The sequence below is a fragment of the Callithrix jacchus genome, chromosome 4 (genome assembly GCF_049354715.1).
Source record: "Callithrix jacchus isolate 240 chromosome 4, calJac240_pri, whole genome shotgun sequence".
NCBI lineage: Eukaryota > Metazoa > Chordata > Mammalia > Primates > Cebidae > Callithrix > Callithrix jacchus.
The window spans coordinates 160,472,649-160,485,961 of record NC_133505.1 but is presented as its reverse complement, the minus strand read 5'-3'; the positions used below and the strand labels follow the sequence as shown (position 1 = coordinate 160,485,961).

Here is a 13,313-nt window from a genome sequence, read left to right as displayed (position 1 = left end):
CCTCATTCTTCTTTATTCTTGTTTACATTGATAATCTTCCAGGTCATCGTGTGTACTTCATTCTAAAATTAGTCTGTACATCCTCACACCTATCTTCTCTTCACTCCCCGCTAAGCATATCAAACTGTCACTGAAATATCAGGGGTTCTCAGTCTAGGTCGCATTGCCAGGGAGGAAGCTTTTATTCCAGTGCTGCAGCCAATGAGAATGGGAGATCAGTCTTAAATACATCTCCCTGAACCAACTAAAATTAGGGGTTTATATAGAAAGGAAGGTGGGAAAACAGGAATTAAGGAGGAGCAAGGAAGGAATCCTGATGGATAAGGGGTCTGGTGTCACGTTGTCTGGATACACCGATCTGATAAATTTCAACTCTTTGCCTGAGGAAAGAATTTAGATAAGGCAAATGTTAAGTTTTAAGTTTTAAGAATATGTTTATTCAAAAAACAATAAATAAGAGTTCAATGAAAAAATTGGGCTGTTTCAAAACCATGTACTTTGCCTTCTGTAACTAATAATCAATAAAAGAATTCTCTATGGCCTCATCTTCTTCTCTAGATGTTTTCAATGTATTACTCTAAATAAAACCTAACTATTCCCTCTAATAACACTGCTTCCCTTTTAGATGTCTTAAGTGGTGGCTGATTCATCTCTTACTGTTGTTGGGGATTCTTACTGGACTAGGTATTTCCTCTTTGCTCCTTTCATCACTACCATTCTTTCTAAAAGCTCACTGCTTGGAAGTCCATTCCAGTAGTATATGCCTCAGTTTTCACAGACTGCTCTCCATTCATGCTTTAGTCAATCTAAGAGCTTACCCTTAGTCTCCCTCATTTTGTGGAGATTTTAGCTTCTGAACTCTACCCAATATTACCTCATAGTTTTTCTGTGATCTCAGTATCCATTTAGATAATACATTCATTCAATACCCAAAGTTCTTTGACCTTTGATAATTTTTACTAAAATAATCTTGACTTCCATTGCATATTAGCTTCTTACTGCAAGTTCATATTGAATGCTATGTTATAACCAATCATTGTACTCCATCTATAAAATATTTAGCACCCCAATATTTTCTGTTCTAGTTTACTGCCTCAAGAACTCTTACTAATAATATTTTAACTTCATTTTGATCTATACTTAATTGGTCATCATTTCCATTGCATGTACTTTCAAATCTTTTGGCCCTGCCTTTCTTGGTTGGACATACCTAGTATATGACTATATTAATATCCCTGATTGAAATACAATTTGCTTCCTACGGCAGGGGAGAACATAGTTTAAAAATCACAACTGTGATGATGTTTGGTTTCACTTTAAATTTATGACCCTTGACTTCAAGTGATCTTATAAGTCTTTTCAGAAACCAATCTAATTTTCTCTCTTCATTCAGTCTCCTGCTCATCTAGATGGCTAAATCATAGGTATGTTAAACAACTTTACCTACCTTGCCTATTTTATCCCTTCCATATACTTCTCCCCCACCCCTAGCTTTATTTTTTCCTTAGAATATTTATTTATCTAACAGAGTCTTGCTCTATTGCCATGGCTGGAGTGAAGTGGTGCGATCTCAACTCACTGCAACCTCTGCCTCCTGGGGTCAAGTAGTTCTTGTGCCTCAGCCTCTTGAGTGGTTGGGATTACAGGAGCCTGCCACCACACCCAACTATTTTTTTGATTTTTGGTAGAGATGAGGTTTCACCATGTTGTACAGGCCAGTCTCGAACTCCTGGCCTCAAGTGATCTGCCTGCATCAGCCTCCCAAAGTGCTGAGATTACAGTTGTGAGCCACCGCACCTGGTCTATTTTTCCCCTAGTATCTGAGTTCCTAGTATTTTTTCCTTTTCTTTCTATCTCTATCTTATGTTCTAGTAGTTGTATATTTTTCTCCTCTTTCCCAGTCTTCAAATCATATTATAGATTCTATTATATCAGGAAGTTTGTATATTTTGTTCATTATTAAATCCTCTCTTCCTAGGATAGTCCTGGCATAAAGGGTTGGCACTCAACTGTATGTTGGATAAACAGAAAGTGAATTCTTTCTTTGAAAACAAGTCTGTTAACTTTTCCAGAACTGATGCTTTTGTAGGGGGTTGGATTTTTTATTAAAATATTGGCAAGATCTAATAAGATTGTGAATATACAAAAACAGTTTGTGGGTCATATAATTCTATATATGTAAGTTAAAATTAATGCTTATTTAAAAAAATCAGACACAAATTATTAATTGACTAATAAGATACTCTCTTAGACATGGAAATATTAATCCTGGGGTCTGCTTGTCCTTCAAGCATGAAAAGGCCCAAGTTCCTCAAAGACAATAGTGTGTGTTGTTTTCTAAAATGTCCCATATAAAGCTTTATTTTAATTTTCTTTTATTTTTTACTTTTACCTCTAAGACTTTGTGGGAAAATTGAAGGTCCTTATCTCCATCCTATTATCGTCCCTCATTTCTCTTCAGCACAAACAATACCATGTACCACATGTTTAATTACAGTCTTGGAGAATAAAAGAGTGTTAGGTGGAAGTCAGATTCTGGCCTTTCTGTACTTTGGAGGTTGATAACTGATCTGGCACAGTCCTGACGAATTAGAGAAATTCTAAAACAGTTTAACCGATGAATGACCCCCCTAAATCATCTGTGAGATTTATTCATACAGTCTCTGGGATCTAGTTGATGAAATTATCCTATCATCATCATTACTGTGGTTGGATGAACAACTACTTTCAGGGTTAGAGGAATGGTGGGAATAAACAAAAATCTAAGAGTAATTGCTTTTTTAGAAACCCCAAAAGAACAGGTGACACTTAATTGGACTGTCCTAAGCATGTCAAGGAGCAAATTTAGAGCTGACATGTTATAGTATCAAGAATTATGGAAACAGTTTTCTTTGGCCATTAATACTAGGTTCCCTGTTTAAAAATTTTTTCTTTCTTTGATGTAGCAGCCACAGTAAAACAATCTTCTCATCTAATTGTTCACATGTGGCTAAGTGAAATTTTGCCAGGATTTGAGAATAATTTCTCTCCCTGAAAATCAATCACTTCCTACTGAAGTTAATATCTAACCCAACAGATTAGAACATTATCTGTAAACCAAGAGAAATTAATTTGTTTTTCATTATATATGGACAAATTAATCTCCTTAAAACTAATTGCAAATAGAATATATTAATGAGGGTTATAACTTTTAACTGCTCTAAAAAAAGCAAGATTTTAAATAGATTCCACTGCTTATGACCTGTGATCACAAGTAAGTCTATTAATTTATCTCTGCTTTTATTTTACTCACACACAAAATAAGACTAACATGGAGATTGTTTTGAAAATTAGTCTATTTTTTGCCATCTTTTTAAGTACTTCAGTTGTCAACAAAATTACCTTATCTTTATTCATCCCCACTCAAAAAAAAAAAAAAAAACAAGCTGTCAGGTTTAATGGATGTCTTGATTGCCACATCCAGTGATTTCCTGTCTTCACTCTCTTGAGATGACTTCACTATTTGGTAGTTTAGTCTTCTTTTAATCACGAAATTACTTGCCTTGACTTCTTTGATAATTTTGTCTTCCATCTTTCTTCTGACTCCACAGGAGCTCTTTTCTCTCTTTAAATGCAATCATTGTTCATGTTTCCTCGTCATTTATTTTTGTCTCATTTAACACACTTGTCAACGCCAGATATTACCTGTTCAGTGGTGACCCAGTTTCTCTCCCTGAATAAACAAAAATCTAAGAGTAAATTAGATTTGAACTAAATCTATGTTCATCTCTTTTCTAGATTAATCCAGATATCCTACAGACATTAAAGTTATCATATATCCAAAATTCCAAATCACTTTTATCCCCTTATATCACAAAAGGTACTAAACTGAAGCCTTTAGTTATGTTCCAATTGCCATCACAACTACCATCACCATCATTATCACTGTCAGAAATGTAATATCTACCTGTTATTGAATGTTCACTGTAATCCAACGATCATTAAAGAATTTGGGAACACTATCTTATTTAATCACCCAAACACTCCAGGTAACAATATAAGAAAATGATGGCAAGTGACGTTAAACCAATCGCCTGTAGTGTTATTGTTATCAGGTGGCAAAGCTGAAATTGTATCGTCATTTCATTTGATACCCAAGGCTATAATTTTAACTACTACTCTCTATTACCTCTCTCACTGTAATTCATCATTTTCAATCACTTCCTAAGGATACCTAGTTATGTCTCAAATGTGCCTGAAACTTGTCTCATCTGCTTATTATCCTCCTGGTTCAGATTTTTATTATCTCACTTCTAAACCAATTTAAGACAAAATTTAGTCAACTCATTTAAATTAAAAAGAAAGAAATTCCTTGTTTTTCAAGAAGACAACACTTTTGTTAATCTTTATTTTTATTCTCTTAAGATATTCCTTAGTTTCAAGTGTATATGTGCATGTTTGTTACCTAGGTAAACTGCATGTCATGGAGGTTTGGCTACAGAATATTTTGTTATGTACATGATAAGCATAGTACCCAACAGGTAGTTTTTCGATCTCAGCCTCCTATTACCCTCCCACCTTGAATTGACCCTGATGTCTATTGTTTCCTTCTTAGTGTCTATTTCTACTCAATGCTCAGCTCTTACTTATAGATGGGAATATGTGGCACTTGGTTTTCTGTTCCTGCATTAGTTCACTTAAGATAATGTCCTCCAGCTCCATCCATGTTGCTGCAAAAATATAATCTCATTCTTTTATTTGATGGCTTTGCGGTATTCCATGGTGTATATTTACCACATTTTCTTTATCTCGTCTACTGTTGATGGACATTTAGGTTAATTTCATGTATTTGCTATTGTTAACAGTGCTGTGATGAACATACATGTGCACTTTTTATGGTAGAATGGTGTATTCGTCTGTTTTCACACTGCTGATAGAGATATACCCAAGACTGGGCAATTTATAAAAGAAAGAGGTTTGTTAGACTTACGGTTCCACGTGGCTGGGGAGGCCTCACAATCATGGTGGAAGGCAAGAAGGAGAAAGTCACATTTTATGTGGATGGCAGCAGGCAAAGACAGCTTGTGCAGGGAAACTCCCATTTTTGAAACCATCAGATCTTGTGAGACTTATTCATTATCATGAGAACAGCACGATAAAGACCCAATTCTAAGATTCAATTATGTCCTACTGGATTTCTGCCCAACAATTGGGAAATGGAAGCTATAGCATGAGATTTGGGTGGAGACAGAGAGCCAAACCATATCAAATGGTTTATATCCCTTTGAGTATATACCCAATAATGGTGGTAATTCTGTTTTAAGTTCTTTGAGAGATGACCAAACAGCTTTCCACAATGACTGAACTAATTTACATTCCCACTAGTAGTGTTTGGGTATTCCCTTTTCTCCACAACCCCACAAGCACCTGTTATTTTTTGACTTTTTAATAATAGTCATTCTGACTGGTGTGAGATAGTAGTATCTCCTTGCAATTTTGATTTGCATTTCTCTAACAAGTAATGGTATTGAGCTGTTTTCATATGCTTATTCGTCCTGTGTATATCTTCCTTTAAAAAGTGTGTTTATGTCCTTTGCCCACTTTTTAGTGTTTTTTTTTATTGTAAATTTGTTTAAGTTACTTAGTTATCAGACTTTTCTTAGATGCATAGTTTGCAAATATTTTCTCCCATTCTGTGAGTTGTCTGTTTACCCTACCGATGTTTCCTTCTGCTCTGCAGAAGGTCTCTAGTTTAATTAGGTTCCATTTGTGAAGTTTGTTTTTGTTGCAATTACTTTTGGCATCTTTGTCATAAGATTGTTGCTGGTTCTTATGTCCAAAATGGCATTTCCTTGGTTTTCTTCCAGGGTTTTTATAGTCTTAAGTTTTATATTTAAGTCTTTTTTTTTTTTTTTTTTTTTTTTTGAGATGGAGTCTCACTCTGTTACCCAAGCTGGAGTGCAGTGGCACAATCTTGGCTCACAGCAACCTCCACCTCCCAGGTTCCAGTGATTCTCCTGTCTCAGTCTCCTGAGTAATTTAGGATTACAAGCATGCACCACCACACCAGGCTAATTTTTGTAATTTTAGTAGAGATGGGGTTTCATCATGTTGGCCAGGCTGTCTTGAACTCCTGACCTCAGGCAATCCACCCATCTTGGCCTTCCAATGTGCTCAGATTACAAGCATGAGCCACTGCACCCAGCCTACATTTAAGTCTTTAATATATCTTGAGTTGATTTGTATATGGTTTTAGGAAGGAGTTCAGTTTCAGTCTTCTGCATAGGGTTAGCCAGTTATCACAGTGTCATTTATTGAATAGGGAGTACTTTCTTGTTATTGTTGAATTTTTTAAGGAACAGATGGTTGTAGGTGTATGGCTGTATTTCTGGGCTTTCTATTCCATTCCATTGGTTTATATGTTTGTTAATGTACCAGTATCATACTATTTTGGTTATTAAAGTTTTGTAGTATAAAGTTGGGTGATATGATGCTTCCAGCATTGTTCATTTTGCTTATGATTGCTTGGCTCTTTAGGCTCTTTTTGGGCTCCCTATCATTTTAGAGTATTTTTTTCTAATTCTGCAAAAAATGTCACTGGTAGTTTGATAGGAATAGCATTGGAATCTGTAAATTGCTTTGGAAAAGCCTGGCCATTTTAACAATATTGATTCTTCTTGTACCTGATCATAGAATACTTTTCCATCTGTTTGTGTTGTCTCTGATTTCCTTCAGCAGTGTTTTGTAATTCTTGTTGTAGAGATCTTCTTTCATGTTAACTTTGAAAAGTCTGATGACTATATGTCTTCGGGATGTTCACCTTGTTTATTATTTTTCAGGGTCTGTCTGCATTTTCTGAATTTAAATGTTGGCTTTTCTAGCAAGGTAATGGAAATTTTCATGAGCAATATCCTCAAGTATATTTTCCAAGTTTCTTGCTTTCTCGCTGTCTTTCAGTAATGTCAATGAATTGTAGATTTGGTCTCTTTATATAATCTCATGTTTCTTGGAGGTTTCATTCAGTATTTTTTTTTCTTTGTTTTTGTCTGACTGAAATGATTTGAAAAATTGGGTCTTCAAGCTCTTAAATTCTTTCCTTATCTTGGTCTATTGTGCTGTTAATACTTGCAATTGTATTATGAAATTCTTTTCATGAGTTTCCCAACTTTATCAAATCAGTTTGCTTCTTTCTTGAAATGGCTATTTCATCTTTCAGCTCCTGTATAGGTTTTCTGGTCTCCTTAGATTCCTTGAATTAGGTTGTGACTTTCTGCTGAATCATGATGATCTTCATTTCTATCTGGATTCTGAATTCTATGTCTGTCATGTCAGCCATTTCATTTAGGACTATTGCTGGAGAATTAGTGTGGTCGTTTGGAGGTAAAAAGGCACTCTGGCTATTTACTCCAGAATTCTTGCACTGGTTCTTTCTCATCTGTATGGGCTGATGTTCCTTTAAACTTTGAAGTTGCTATCCTTTGGTTGGGTTTGTTTTGTATTTACTTTGATACTAAAAGTATGGAATGCTTCACAAATTTGCATGGCATCTTTGCACAGGGACCATGCTAATCTTCTCTGTATTATTCCAATTTTAGTATATGTGCTAGTGAAGTAAGCGCAAAAATTTTTAAAATTTTAGTTTTACTTTATTTATGTGATGCATGTGGCTCATTATATTGAGAGAATTAAGAGGCAATGATATAATTTGTCAAAAATGGAAAATAGCCTCAATCGTGGTTTGCTATTATTATCTCAATGTTAAAAATGTGGCATACACCTTTTATAGAATTAATCTGATTCTGTTAGATTAGTAAATAAGGTAAAATAAATCTAATTGGGATGCAAGTGTCTGTACTTCTAATGAAGAAAAATATACTGAATATAATCCAGACTAAACCATTAACTTTTCATATTATTCCATTACAATTTTATATTATTTTATATTTATAGATTTGGAAGTTACAACCACAGTTTTGTTACATGGCTATATGTCATAGTTGTGATGTCTGAGATTTTAATGTAACATGGAACTCTTTAGACAATTTATTATCCTTAACCACCCTCCCATGTTTCTGAGTCTCTGATGTCTATTAGTCCACTCTCTGTGTCCACATGTACACATCGTTTAGCTCCAATTTATTAGTAAGAATATCTGGTATTTGACTTTCTGTTTCTGAGTTATCTCACTGAAGATAATGGCCTCCATTTCCATTCATGTTGCTGCAGAAGACATGATTTCATATTTTTATGGATGAGTAGTATTCCATGGGGTGTGTGTGTGTGTGTGTATGCATGTGTGTGTCTGTGTGCCTATTACATTTTATTTTTTTAATCATTCATTAGTGAACACTTAGGTTGATTCCATATCTTTGCATTTTTAATATTGCTGTAATATATGAGTGCAGATATCTTTTGGATATAATGATTTATTCTTCTTTGGGTATATATTCAGTTGAAGGATTGCTGGATTGAATGATAGTTGTGTTTTTAGTTCTTTGAGAAATTTCCATACTGCTTTTAATGGAGATTGTATTCATTTACATTCCCAGCAATGGTGTATGTTCTGTTTTCTTTGCATCCTCACCAACATTTGTTATTATTATTATTATTTACATTTTTTAAGAGCCATTCTGACTAGTGTAAAATGGTACTTTATTATGGTTTTAAGTTGCATTTCTCTGATGATAAGTGATGTGGAACACTTTTTCATATGCCTGTTGGCTTCCTGTGTATCTTCCTTTGATAATTGATTGTTCATGTTTTTTGCCCAACTTTTAAAGATTATTTGTTTTTTCCTGTTGAGATGTTCAAGTTCCTTGAAGATTCTGGATATTAGTCTTTTGCTGAATGCATAGTTTGCAATTATTTTCTCCTATGCTGTAAGTTCTCTATACACTCTGTTAATTATTTCTTTCACGCTGCAGGTGTTTTTAGTTTAAAATTTCATTTGTTTATTTTTGTTTTTGTTATATTTGCTTTTGAGATCTTGGTTATGATTTATTTGCCTGGGTCAATGTCCAGAAGAGGTGTTTTTAGATTTTCTTCTAGGATTTTTATAGTTTCAGGTCTTATGTTTAAGACTTTACTCGATTTTGAGTTAATTTTTGTGTATGGTGAGTAATAGCAGTTCAGTTTGATTCTTCTGCATGGGGCTGTCAAACTTTTCCAGCACCATTTATTGTATAGGTGTATGTATTTGTGGACTTTGTCAAAGGTCAGTTGGCTGTAAGTGTGTGGCTTTTCTTGGTAATTTTTTATACTAAAGATGTGGACTAAATCACATGCAAAAAATCAATGTTTATAGAATAAGTCAATGTGATTAATATGTAATAGAGCCTTCCTATTCAAAGTATTGCTTTTCAAAACTATCCAATAAGCCAGGTTCACAGTAACTAGTATCTGTTGAGGGCTGAAATAGTATCAAAAATTGTTCTAAGAACTTTATATTAATCAAATTATTTAATTCTCATACAAACCCCAATTTGCAAATTAGAATTTAAGGCACACAGAAGTGAAGTGACTTGCTCACAAAGCCAACATTTAATGCCTGACAGTCTAACTCCAAAGCCAACATCTTAAATTATCTAGTCCATAAACACATTTTTAATAGAAAGAATCAAGAAACATCTAATATATCCGTAATAATTATTATTGCACATTGTTTTTGTGTTTATCATTATAGTTGATATGGTTTAAAAGACAGGGTAGATAGTGTGCAATTTGAGCCATCATGTAACTGGATCTTATCATAACCTAACACATTACTAATAGAGACCTCTTATTTTGCAAACATAATGACAAAGAAAAAAATGTGTGCTCATTTAAATGCAGGTGGAATTCAAATACCAGAGCCTCTATGAAGGAGTGCTGCTAATGCTATTTCAGCAAAACAATGGAGAACAGATCAACAAACAAACTTATTTAAATGTGATACCTTCCAATATCTTAATCACTGATTCACAAGATGATTTTCCCCTTAGTTGTAAAAGAAAGTGTTAATTTTTCCCCAGGGGAAAACCATTCATGAGATATTACCTTGGACAATGGGTTAAAACTGAAGCATTCAGCCTTCTGAGATTATCAAATAGTGAAGTGAACTGGTATACCTGCCCTCCACAAATGGTTTCAACCTCCTAGTCCCTTAACCAATTGTGTTGTAAAACCTAGTGTAGTAATAGTTAGTGCAGATGACTTTTTCAAGGAAAATGGACAAAGTACCTAGAAATTCAAACAAGGTAATATAGCTTGACTTAATTTGTTGCATTTTAATTAGTATTGCCCCATATTTTTCTTTCTTTTTCATTTTTCAAAGTTTATTTTTTTCTACCTTATCAGGAATGTTTTGTTAGAGACCTACTTATTTTTTCTTTTTTAAATTTGTGGAGTATACTTAGAATTCCTCTTGTAGTTCTAGTTCTTAGTCTTAAAGAGAAACAGATAGTCCAGATGCCAGATAATCTATATGCATTATGTGATTCCTTGAGTGCCTCCTTTATTCCTCACTTTAATAAAATCTTAGTTGTTTTACATGATCTCATTTGCATTCTGCAGTCTTATTAGCATTCATCATAATCACAGAGATAAATCACCAAAATAAATCATCCCTTATTTCTTAGGTGCTTCATCAGTTTCCTGCTTCATCTCACAGAACTTTTACAGAACAAGAAAGCTTGTAAAAGGATTATCCTTCTTCTGTGAAATCTCATTATGTCTAAAATGTTGCGAGCCTAATTATTTTAGGTTTTTGGGTTTCAAAGAACATGAAGAAATGTCTTTTCGTCATATCTTACTATGGGCGATCTTATGACATATCATTATTAGACAATCTGAATTATCTCAAAGTAACAGGGGACATTTTGGATACAAAATATTAGCTGAAAAATTAAAAAGTGATTGTTGAAAGATGAAGCGCAATCAATAACACTTTTCTAAGAGAATGCACTGATTTGATTTTCCTTGCAGAACTGTGATAATGTCTTGATTCAATGGATAGTTTTTTAAATGAGGATTTTGTTACATAACTTCTTAACGTTCCCAACAAGTATGTGGAAATGACATTGAGCATAACCAAATAAACTTTTCTTTTTAAAAATGTTTTGTTAGTTTCAAGAAAGAACTTATACTTGGAGGTTAGATAAAGTTTAAAATGAAAAAAATGTTCAATTAGAATATTGTTTTTATAAAATTTAGTTAGCATACACATCTCAAGATGCAGAGATCAAAATATGAACATATACTTTAAGGAGAATTATAATAAACAGTATTGAGTGCATGCAGCATAATAATGAGAAAACTATTGCTAGAAAGGAGGAGGATGTCTTTGAAGCATTATGTATTATAGAAAACATTTCTAAAATGAAAACAATTTTAAAATTTATATCCTCAAAGCAGTGGCATCAACCGTTTCAGATATTGTAATAGCAACATATGCAATGCAGTGTAATAAATTATCTATTCATGATGTTTCCTCAGTGGCTTTATGAAAAAAAAAAAACACTTTAAAATGGCTTTGTTTTGATTCTCATCTAAGTGGCTATGAGTTCTAACCTAATTTTTTACCTATTTGACTTTATAGTAAAATGGAGACAGTTCAATTTCAGACCTCTGAACATGGAATACTGATGAGAGCCAGTTAATCAAAACAGTGCTTGGGCAAAACTGTACACAGCAAACACAGCCAACAATTTCATGATTTCATTATTTTCATTGTTTTCCATTTTAAGCAATATAAGATAGAGATAAATTGACTAAATGAAAATCAAGAGATTACAAGGAACTACAAATAGAATTACCATTTGACCCAGCAGTCTCATTACTGGGTATATACTCAAAGGAAAATAAATAATTCTACCAAAAAGACACCTGCTCTCAAATGTTTATTGCTGTAGTATTCACAATAGAAAAGACATGGAATTAACCTAGGCGCCCATCAGTGGTGGACTGGATAAAGTAAATGTGGTCACCATGGGATGCTACACAGCCATAAAAATGGAAACCATGTCCTTTTCAGCAACTTGGATGCAGCTGGAGGCTATTAGCCTGGGTAAATTAACACTGAAACAGAACATCAAGTACTGCACGTTCCCACTTATAAGTGGGAGCTAAATGGTGGGTCCACATGAACACAAAGATAGGAACAGTAGACACGGAGACTCCAAAAGTGGGGAGGAAAGGAGGAGAGAAAGGGTTGAAAAACTATCTATTGCGTGTACCTACAGGATGTTGAAAAGCTACCTATTTGAGTGACAGGTTCAACTGAAACCAAACCTCAGCATCATGCAATGTATACATGTAACAAACCTGCACATGTACCCCCAAATTTAAAATTAAAAATAATAATATCAAAATTAAAGATGCAAAAAACAAAAAAGTTTGCAAAATTCCAAAATATTAAGCTTGTATAAATCAACTCAATGAAATCAGTCCTAAATTTTTATACTTATTTCTAATCTTCGAGTTTTCTTCTGCTTCTTTTAAAAAATCTTGAACTTAGTAAAATACATCTAGATTATTTAGCTTTTTTTTGCTTTGTTTACCAACAATGATGACGTACTTTTTCTAGAGTTGATCTATAATACTGTAATTACCTGTAACATATAATTAAGTCTATAATATATAAGTAAGTCACAGAACCATTTTTAGAAAAGTTACATCTTCAGTGTTTGGTAAGTGCACCAAATCATCTTAGCACTCTGTTCCGTATAAATACTGTGGGGATGAACATTCATATCACTCAAAGGCAGTATCCCTCTTTTCCTCCTCTAGATAATCGTGTATCACTTATGCGAGGGTTTCTTACCTTTGTTGATTCTTAGGTCATTATTATTTTATACATGGTTCAAAATGTGAAAAAGACAAATCACTAGAACTGTGTATAACATGAAGTAAATGTATTCAGGAGCAAAGCAGGAAATTCAAGTTTAGAGAAATCCTGATATCAAAAGTGCTTTATTTTTGAACCCAGATCTGTTATATCACCAGAGTATAAGTAAAATTTGGAAATATCAAAATATATTTGCAGACGTGACATATTGTAGAATGAACCATACAAGTAAGCAAAAAATGAGTAAATGAGACAAAACAGAGGTGTTACCTTTCACATTTTATAATTCTCAAGTCCAAATAGAAGGATATTACAGTCAGCTTGGCCTTAATTTCCATTTTGAAAACAAATTTGTTCCAATGTGACTAATGTAGTAGGGAACCACTTGAGCATAACTTGAATTTCGTGTTTACTTGTGCATGATTTCATCTGCAATAAATAATCTGAACCAAAAAACTGTACCTGGCTGAATCCAAGAGATAGAAACACATAAGAAACACACATGTACACA

General features: G+C 33.7%; 1 non-coding gene across 1 annotated transcript; it reads right to left on the bottom strand.

Moving 5' to 3' along the window:
- Positions 1-7,491: 7,491 nt before the first annotated feature.
- On the bottom strand, positions 7,492-7,598 carry LOC118153258 (U6 spliceosomal RNA). The gene has a single exon (XR_004742515.1). It is a non-coding gene; the product is annotated as a U6 spliceosomal RNA (small nuclear RNA).
- Between the last annotated feature and the right edge of the window lie 5,715 nt (positions 7,599-13,313).